Source organism: Dipodomys merriami, unplaced genomic scaffold (genome assembly GCF_024711535.1).
Source record: "Dipodomys merriami isolate MVZ:Mamm:240054 unplaced genomic scaffold, mDipMer1.0.p SCAF_364, whole genome shotgun sequence".
NCBI lineage: Eukaryota > Metazoa > Chordata > Mammalia > Rodentia > Heteromyidae > Dipodomys > Dipodomys merriami.
The window spans coordinates 1-10,445 of NW_027205204.1; positions in this window are offsets into that span (position 1 = coordinate 1).

The window sequence follows — 10,445 nt, forward strand, 5'->3', positions numbered from 1 at the left end:
CTTACCCTCACCGTAACCCTAACCTTAACCCTAACCCTAAACCTCACAATAATCCTAACCCTCAACCTAAACCTAATCCAAACCCTAACCCTCACCGTAACCCTACCACTAACTGTCAATCTCACCCTCATCCTCACCCTCAACCTAACCCTACCCCTCACCCTAACCCTCATCCTAACCCTAACCCTAACCCTAACACTCACCCTAACACTAACCCTAACCCTAAAACTCACCCTCAACCTCACCCTCAGCCTAACCCTCAGCCTAACCCTAATCCTAACCCTAAAGCTAACCCTCACCCTAATTCTAACCATAACCCTAAACCTAAATCTCAACCTAACCCTAACACTCACCCTAAACTTCACCCTCACCCTAACTCTCACCCTAACCCTAACACTAACCCTTAGCCTAACCCTCACCATCACACGCATTCTAACCCTAACCCTAACCCTAACCCTAATCCTAAACCTAACCCTCACCCTAACCTTCGCCATAACTCTAACCCTAACCCAAACCTAACCCTGACCCTAATCCTATCCCTAACCCTAAATTTTACCCTAAACCTCATTCTCACTGGAAACCTAACCCTAACCCTAACCCTCACCCTAACCCACACCCTCACCCTAAACCTAACCCTAATCCTCACCCTAATGCTAACCCTAATCTTCACACTAATCCTAACCCTAATCCTAACCCTAACCCGAAATTTCACCTAACCCTCACCCTAACCCTAAACCTAACCCAGACACTCACCCTAATTCTAACCCTAACCCTAACCCACAAACTCACACTAACCCTCACCGTCACCCTAAACCTCACCCTAACACTAACCCTCAACCGCACCCTAAAACTCACTTTCACCCGAATCCTCACCCTCACCCAAATCATCACCCTAAACCGCACCCTCTCCCTAACCATAACCCTAACCCTCACCATAAATCTAACCCTCACCTCACACATACCCTCACCCTAAGCCTAACATTCGCCTTAACCCTAACCCAAAACCTAACACTCACCTTAACCCTAACTGTAACCCTAACACTCAACCTCACCCTAAGCCTCAGGCTAACCCTAACCCTCACCCTCACCCTAAGCCTAACCTTAAACCTAACACTAACCCTAGACCTAACTCTCACCCTCACCCTCATTCTAAGCCTAACCTTAAACCTAACACTAACCCTAAACCTAACTCTCACCATCACCCTCACCCTAACGCTATACTTAACCCTAACCCTAACCCTCACCCTCATGATTACCCTAAACCTAATCCTAACACTAATTCTGACCCTAACCCTCACCCTCACCCTAAACCTATCCCTCACCCTCACCCTAACACTAACCGTAACCATAATGCTAACCCTCCCCCTCACCCTAAGCCTAACCCTAACCCTCTCCCTTACCCTCACACTCAGCCTAACACTAAAACTACACCTAACCCTCACCCTCACCCTCACACTCACCCTAACCCTAACGCTCACCCTAAACTTAACCCAGACCCTCAACCTCACCCTAACACTCACCATCACCCTAACCCTCACCCTAAACCTAAACCTCACCCTCAACCGAACACTCACCCTCACACTAAACAACACCCACACCCTAAATATCACCCTAAATCTAACCCTCACCCTCACCCTAACCCTAACCCTCACCCTAACATTAATTCTCACCCTCACCCTCACCTTCTCCCTAAGCCTAACCCTAAACCAATCACTAACCCTAAACCTAACTCTCACCCTCAAGCTGACCCTAACGTTAACCCTAACCCTAACCCTCACCCTCACTCTCACCCTAACCCTAACCCTAACCTTTAACCTAACCCTAACCCTCACCCTAAGCTTAACCCTAACCCTAAACCTAACACTCACCCTAACCCTAACCCTTACCCTATCCCTCAACCTCACCCTGGCCCTAACCCAAACCCTAACCTAATCATAAACCAACCCTCAACCTAAATCTCACCCTAACAGTAAACCTAACCCTAACCCGCACCCTACACCTCACCCTTACCCTAACCCTAAACCTAACCCCAACCCTCACCCTCACCCTAACGCTCACCTTAACCCTTAACCTCACCCTATCCCTCACCTAACCCTTATCCTCAAACTAACCCTGACCCTAAATCTAACCCTAACTCTCACACTAATCCTAACCCTAACCCTAAATTACACCCTAAACCTCACCCTCACCCTAACGCAAACCCTAAACCTAACCCTAACGCCAATCCTTACCCTCCCCCTCACCCTAACCCTCACTGTCACCCTAAACCTCACCCTAACCCTTACCCTCAACCACAACCTAAACCTCACCCTCACCGCAACCCCCACCCTCACCCTAACCCTAAACATCAACCTAAACTGAACACTCATCCTAACCCTAACCGTAAACCTCACCCTAAAACTAACAGTCACCCTCGCCCTTGCCCTCACCCTACGCCTAACCCTCAACCTAACCCTAACCCTAACACTCAACCTAACCCTAACCCTAACCCTCACACTCAACCTAACCCTAACACTCACCCTAAACCTAACCCTATCCCTCAACCTCACCCTTAACCTCACCGTCACCCTAACCCTCATCCTAACCCTAACCCTCACCACACACTAACCCTTAACCTCACCCGAACACTCACCCTAACACTAACCCACACCCTCACCCTAAACCTCAGCCTAACCGTATCCCTAACCCTCACCCTAACCCTCTCCTTCACCTTGAACCTATCACTCAACCTCACCCTCAACTTAAACCCTAACCTTAATTCTAACATTAACCCTCACCCTAAGCCTAACCCTAACCATAACCCTCACACTCACCCTAACCCTCACCCTAACTCTAACCCTAAATTTCACCTTAATCCTAAACCTTACCCTAACCCTAGCCCTCACCCTCACCCTAACCCTAACCCTAATCCTAATACTAACCCTAACCCTCAACCTAAGCCTAAGCCTAACCCTAACCCTAATTTTCAACCTCACCATATTCCTAACCCTAATCCTCACCCTCACCCTCACCCTCACCCTCAGCCTAACACTAACGGTAACTCTTACCTTCACCCTCAACCTCACCCTCATCCTAACTCTAATCCTAACCCCAACCCTCACACTAACTCTAACCCTAACCCTAACCTAACCCTCCACTAAGCATAACCCTAACCCTAAAACTTACCCTAACCCTCACCCTCACCAGAAACCTATCCATAACCCTAACCCTCACCCTCACCCTCACCCTAAGCCTCACCCTAACCCTAACAGTAACCCTAACCCTCATGCTCACCCTAAACCTCACCCTAACCCTTGTACTCACTCTAATCCTGACCCTAACCGTAACCTTAACGCTCACACTAATCCTAACCTTAACCATAACCCTAACCCTAAATTTCACCCTCACACTCACCCTAACCCTAACTCTAACCCAAACCCTCACCCTAAACTTAACCCTAATGCTAACCCTCACCCTCACCGTAAACCTCACCATCACCCTAACCCTCACCCTAACCCTAACACTCAACCACACCCTAAACCTCACCCTCACCCGAAACCTAAACATCACCCTAAACAGAATGCTCAACCTAAACCTAACACTAAACCTCACTCTAAATCTAACCCTCACCCTCAACCTCACCGTCATCCTAAGCCTAACCCTCACCCTAACAGTAACCGTAACCCTCACCCTCATCCTAACCCTAATCCTAACCCTCACACTCAACCTAACCCTAACCCTCACCCTAACCCTAACCCTAACACTCAACCTCAACATAACCCTCACTGTCACAATAACCCTCACCCTAACACTAACCCTAAACCTGACCCTAACCCTAACCCTCACCCTCACCCTCACCTTCACCCTAAGCCAAACCCTAAACCTAACCCTAACCCTAAACCTCACCCTCACCCTCACCCAATTCCCTAACAATAACCCTTAACCTAGCACTAAACCTTACCGTAAACCTCACCCAAACACTAACTCTAACCCTAACCTCAACCCTAAACCTAAACCTAACCCTTATCCTAACCCTAACCCTCACCCTAACACTAACTCTCAGACTGACCCTGACATTCACCCTGACCCTAACCCTAAACCAAACACTCACCCTCACTCTAACCCTCACCCCTACCCTTACATTCACCCTAACCCTCACCCTAACCTTAACCCTAAACTTAACCCTCACCTTAACCCTCAACCTAACCCTAAACCTCAACCTCACAATAACCCTAACCCGAACCCAAACCCGAACCCACAGCCTAACACTCACCGTCACCCTCACCCTAACACTAATCCTAATCCTAAACCTAAACCTAACCCTCAGCCTCACTCGAACCCTCACCCGAACCCTATCCCTCACCCTCACCCTAAATATCACCCTAAACCTAACCCTCACCCTAACCCTAACCCTAACCCTCACCCTAACCCAAACCCTCAACCTAATCCTCACCCTCATCCAAATTCTCACCCTAACCCTAACCCTTACCTATCCCAAACCCTCACCCTCAACCTAAACCTCTCCCTAACACTCATCCTCACCCTAGCCCTCACCCCAACGTTAACCATAATTCTAACCCTAACCCTTACCTACAACCTAACCCTAAACTTAACCCTCATCGAAAGCCTAACCCTTACACTCACCCTAAACCTAACACCCTAAACCCTAACCCTCACACTCACCCTCACCCTAACTCTAACCTTCACCCTCATCCTCACCATAATCCTAACCCTAACCCTAACCCTCATCCTCACCCTAACTCTCACCCTAATCCTTACACTCACCCTATGTCAAACCCTATCCCTAACCCTAACCCTCACACTAACCCTAAACCTCACACTAACCCTAAACCTAAACCTAACCCTAACCCTCACCCTCAAACTCACCCTCAGCCTAATCCTAACCCTAAAAATAACCCAAACCCTTACAATAACTCTAACCCTAACCCTCACCCTAAACCTAAACCTCATTAAAACAAAAACACTCACCCTAATCCTCAACCTCATCCTAACTCTCAACCTAACCCTAAGCCTTACCTAACCCAAACCCTAGCCCTCACTCTAATCCTAACCCTAAAACTAACCCTCACCCTTACCTTCACCTTCACCATAATCCTCATCCTAACCCTATCACTCATCCTCACCCTCACCATAATCCTCACCCTAACCCTAACACTCATCCTCACCCTAACTCTCACCTTAATCCTTAACCTCACACTAAGTCTAACCCTAATTCTCACACTAAGTCTAACCCTAGTCCTCACCCTCACACTCACCCTCAGTCTAACCATAACACTAACAATAACCCTAACCCTAATCCTAACACTCACCCTAAACCTAACACTAAGGCTCAACCTAAACTAACCTTCACATTGTACCTAACCCTAACCCTAACCCTAATCCCAACCCTAACCATCACAACCCTAACCCTAACACTAACACTAACTCTAACACTCACCCTAATATTAACCCTAACCCTCATCCTAACCCTAACCCTAACCCTCACCCTAAACCTAAGCCTGACCCTAACCCTCACCCTAAACTAACCATAAACTTAAACCTCAATCTCACCCTAACCCTAACCTTAACCCTAACCCTCTCCTAAACAAAACCCTCATCTAACCCTAACCCTAACCATCTCAACCCTAATCCTAACCCTAACACTAAACCTCACCCTAACCCTAACCCTCAGTGTAACCCTAACCCTCATTATTGTCACCATAACCTGCAACCACACCCTAAACCTCACCCTCAACCAAACCCTCACCCTCAAACTAACCCTCACCCTCACCCTAAACATCACCCTAACACTAACCCTAACCCAAACCCTCACACTAATCCTAATCCTCACCCTAACCCTAACACTAACCCTAACCCTAACCCACACCATAACCCTAACCCTAACCCTCACCCAACCCCTCACCCTAAACTTAATCCTAACCCTCACACAACCCCTCAAACGTACCCTAACCTTAACCCTATACCTAACCCTCACCATCACTCTAACCCTCACCCTAACACTAACCCTAACCCTCAACTTAATCCTCACCCTAAACCTAACCCTAACCGTAACCCTCACCCTAACCCTCAACCTAACCCTCACCCTAACCCTAAACTTCAACCTCACCCTAACCCTCACTCTAATCATTACGCTCACCCTCACTCTAACCATAACACTAACCCTAATGCTCAAGCTAAACCTCACCCTAATCATTACCCTCACCCTCACCCTAACCCTAACCCTAAACCCAACCCTCACCCTAACCCTCACCCTAACCCTCACCCTAACACTTAACCTCACCCTAACCCTAACCCTAAACCTAAACCTCACACTAACCCTAACCCTCACCCTAAACCTAAACCATCCCAGCACCCTAACCCTCACTCTATCCCTAACCCTAACCCTCAACCTCACACTAACCCTAACCGTAATCCTAACACTCACATTTACGCTAATCCTCACCGTCATCCTAACACTCACCCTAATCCTAAACCTCACCCACAACGTAACCCTCAAACTAATGGAAAACTCACCCTTACGCAAACCATCACCCTCACCCTAAACATCAACGTAACCCTAACCCTACTCTAACCCTAACCCTCACCCTCACCGTAAGCCTAACCCTAAACCTAACCCTAATGCTAAACCTAACCCTAAACCTCAAGCTTACACAAAATGTAACATTAACCCTAACCCTCAACCTCACCCTCATCCGAAACCTAATGCTAACCCTAACCCTCACACTAAACCTATCCCTCACCCTAACCCTAAGCCTACCCTTCAACCTAATCCTCACCCTAACCATAACCCTAAACCTCACCCTCACCCTCACCCTAGCCCTCACCCTAACCCTAAACCTAACCCTGACCCTCCCCATAACCCTAACCCTAACCCTAACCCTAACCCTCACCCTCACCTTAAGCCGAACAATAGCACTTACCCTCAAACCTAACCCTCTCCCTAACCCCAACCCTAACCTTAACCCTAATCCTCACGCTAACCCTCACACTAACCCTAATCCTCACCCTCAAACTAACCCTCACCCTAACAATAACTCTAACATTAACCCCAATCCTCATCTTATCCCTCACCATAACCCTCACCCTAACCTGAAACCTAAACCTCACCCTAAACTTAACCCTCACACTCACCCTCTCACTCACCCTAAGCCTCACCCTAAACCTAACACTAATCCTAAACCTAACTCTCACTATCACCCTCACCCTAACCCTCACCCTAACCCTAACGCTCAAACTCAAGCTATCCTTAACCCTAATCCTAACCTTCACCCTAACCCTAACCTCCACCTAACCCTAAACCTAACCCTCACCCACAAACTAACCCTAACCCAAACCCTAACCCTAACCCTCACCCTAAACCTAACCCAAATCCTCACTCTCACCCTAACTCTCACTGTCAACCTAACTCTCTCCCTAACCCAAACCGAAAACCACACTCTAACCCTCAACCTAACCTGAAACCTCACCCTCACCCTCAACCTCACCTTCACCTTAAACATCACCCTAAAACCAAACACTCCCTAAACCTAACCCGAAACCTCACCCTAACCCTAACCCTCACCCTCACACTCACCCTCACCCTAAGCCTAACCCTAACCCTCACACTATTCCTAAACCTAACCCTCAACCTCAACCTCACCCTAACCCTAACTCTCACACTAATTGTAACCCTATCCCTCACCCAAACACTAACACTCACCATAACCCTAACCCTCACCCTCACCCTTACCATCTCCCTAAGCCTACCCCTAAACATAACCCTCAACCTCATCCTAACCCTAATATTAACCCTAACCCTCACCCTCAGCCTCACCCTCACCCTCAGCCTAACTCTCACCATAACCCTAATCCAAACCTTAACCCTCATCCTCACTCTCACCCTAAACCTAAAGCTAACCCTAACACTCATCTTCACACTCAGCCAAAACCTAAACCTAACCATAAACCTAAAGCTAACCCTCACCCTCACACTCACCCTAACCCTCACCCTAACCCTAACCCTAACCCATAGCGTCACCCTAACCCAAAACCTCACCCTAGCCTTAAACCTAACCATCACACTCACAATAAAATTATCCCTCACCCTAAACCTAGCCCTACCCCTCAGCCTAACCCTCACCCTGACATTAACCCTAACCCTAATCCTCACCCTATCCCTAACCCTCTTGCACAATCTCACCCTAAACCTAAAACTAACCCTGAACCTCACACTAACCCTTAGCCTAAACCGAACACTAACCCTAATCCTAACCCTAACCTTCACCCTCACACTCAACATAACCCTCAACCTAAACCTTACCCTCACCTAAAGCTCAACATAAACCTATCCTGAATCACTGTCATCCTAAACCTCACCCTCACCCTAACCCTAGTATTAACCCTAACCCTAACCCTAATCCTCACTCTAACCCTCATCCTCACCCAAAACCTAACCCTAAAACTCACCCTCACCCTTAACCAAACCCTAAACCTAATCCTCAACCTAACCCTCTCCCTAACTGTAACGCTAACCCTAAACCTCACCCTCACCCTAACACTCACCCTACTCCTAAACTTCACTCTAATCCTAACCCTAACCCTAACCCTCAAAATAACCCTAATCCTCACACTAACCCTAACGCAACACCACACCCTAACCTTCGCCCTTTCACTAACCGTAACCTTAACCCTAAACGTAACCCTAAAACTCACCCTCACCCTAACCCTCACCATCATCCTAACACTCACCCTAACCCTAACCATCACCCACAGGCTAACTGTCACCCTCAACCGAACCCTCGCTCTCAACCAAACCCTCACCCTCACCCTCACAATCACCCTCACACTAAAAATAAACCTCGCCCTAAACATAACCTTAACCCTAACCGTCACACTAACATTATACCTAAACCTCAGCCTAACCCTAAACCTCACCCTCACCCTCACACTTACCCTAAGCCTAATGCTAACCCTAACATTAATCCTAATCCAAACCATAACCGTCACCCTCAACCTAAACCTAACCCTCACTTTAACCCTAATCCTAACCCTCACCCTCACCCTAACCCTAAACCTAACCCTAACCCTAACTCTCACCCTAACCCTCACCCTAGCCCTGACCCTCATCCTAACCCTAACCCTAACATTAACCCTAACCCTAAACCTCACACTAACACTAACCCTCACCTTCACACTAACCCCACCCCTCAGCATAACCCTCAACCTAAGCCTAACCCTCACCTTAACCCTAACCCTAACCCTAACCCTCACCCTCATCCTAACCCTCACCCTAACCCTTAACCTCAACCTAACCCTAACATTAACGCTAACTCTAAACCTCACACTAACCCTAACCCTCAACCTAACCCTAACCCTAACGCTAACCCTAACCCTCACCATAATCCTAACCATTACCCTCACCCAATCCCTCACCTTAACCCTAACCCTAACCCTCATCCTCACCTTATCCCTCACCCTAAATCTTACCCTCACCCTAACCCTCACACTAACTTTAACCGTAACCCTAAACCTAAGCCTCACCCTCACTATAACCCTAACCCTCACCCAAGCCCTCACCCTAACCCTAAACCTAACCCTAAGCCTAACTCTCACTGTCACCCTAACCCTCACCCTAACATGAATCTTAACCCTCTACCTAACACTCACCCTAAAGCTAACCCTAACCCTAAACCTCACCTTAACCCTCAACTTAACCCTCAACCTAAACCTAAACTTCAACCACACCCTAACCCTCACCCTCACCCTCACCCTAACCCTAGCCCTAACCCTCATGCTCACTCTAACCCTCAACTTAACCCTCACCCTAACCTTAATCCTAACCCTAACCCTCACCCTCACCCTAACCCTCACCCTAACCATTACCTTCTAACTCACTCTAACCCTAACCCTCACCCTAACCATTACCCTCAAACTCACCCTAACCCTAACCCTAACCCAACCCTCACCCTAACCCTAACACTAACACTAACCCCCACCCTCACTCTAACCCTTAATCCAACCCTAAACCTAACCCTCACCCAAACCCTCACCCTAACACTAATGCTAACCCTAACCCTCACGCTAACCCTTAAACTCACCCTAACCCTAACACTCACATTAACCCTAACCGAAACCCACACCCTAACCCTCACCCTAATTCTAACGCTAACCCTAACCCTCACACTCAACCTAACGCTCAACCTAACCCATAACCTCACCCTAACCCTAACTCTAAGCCTAACCCTCACCCTAATCTTAAAACAACCCCACAACCTAAACCTCACCATACTCCTAACCTAACCCTAAACCTCTGTAGGGAGCCGAGGCGAGACTCCGCCCACTCCCTTGCAGCTTTGAGGTAACCACCCCAGACGGTGCTTGGCAGGACGCCTGGGCTGTGCGCGTGTGCGAGCCAGGTAGAGTCCCCAGCCAATCCCATGGAACCTGGTGACTGTGAAAGCAGACGA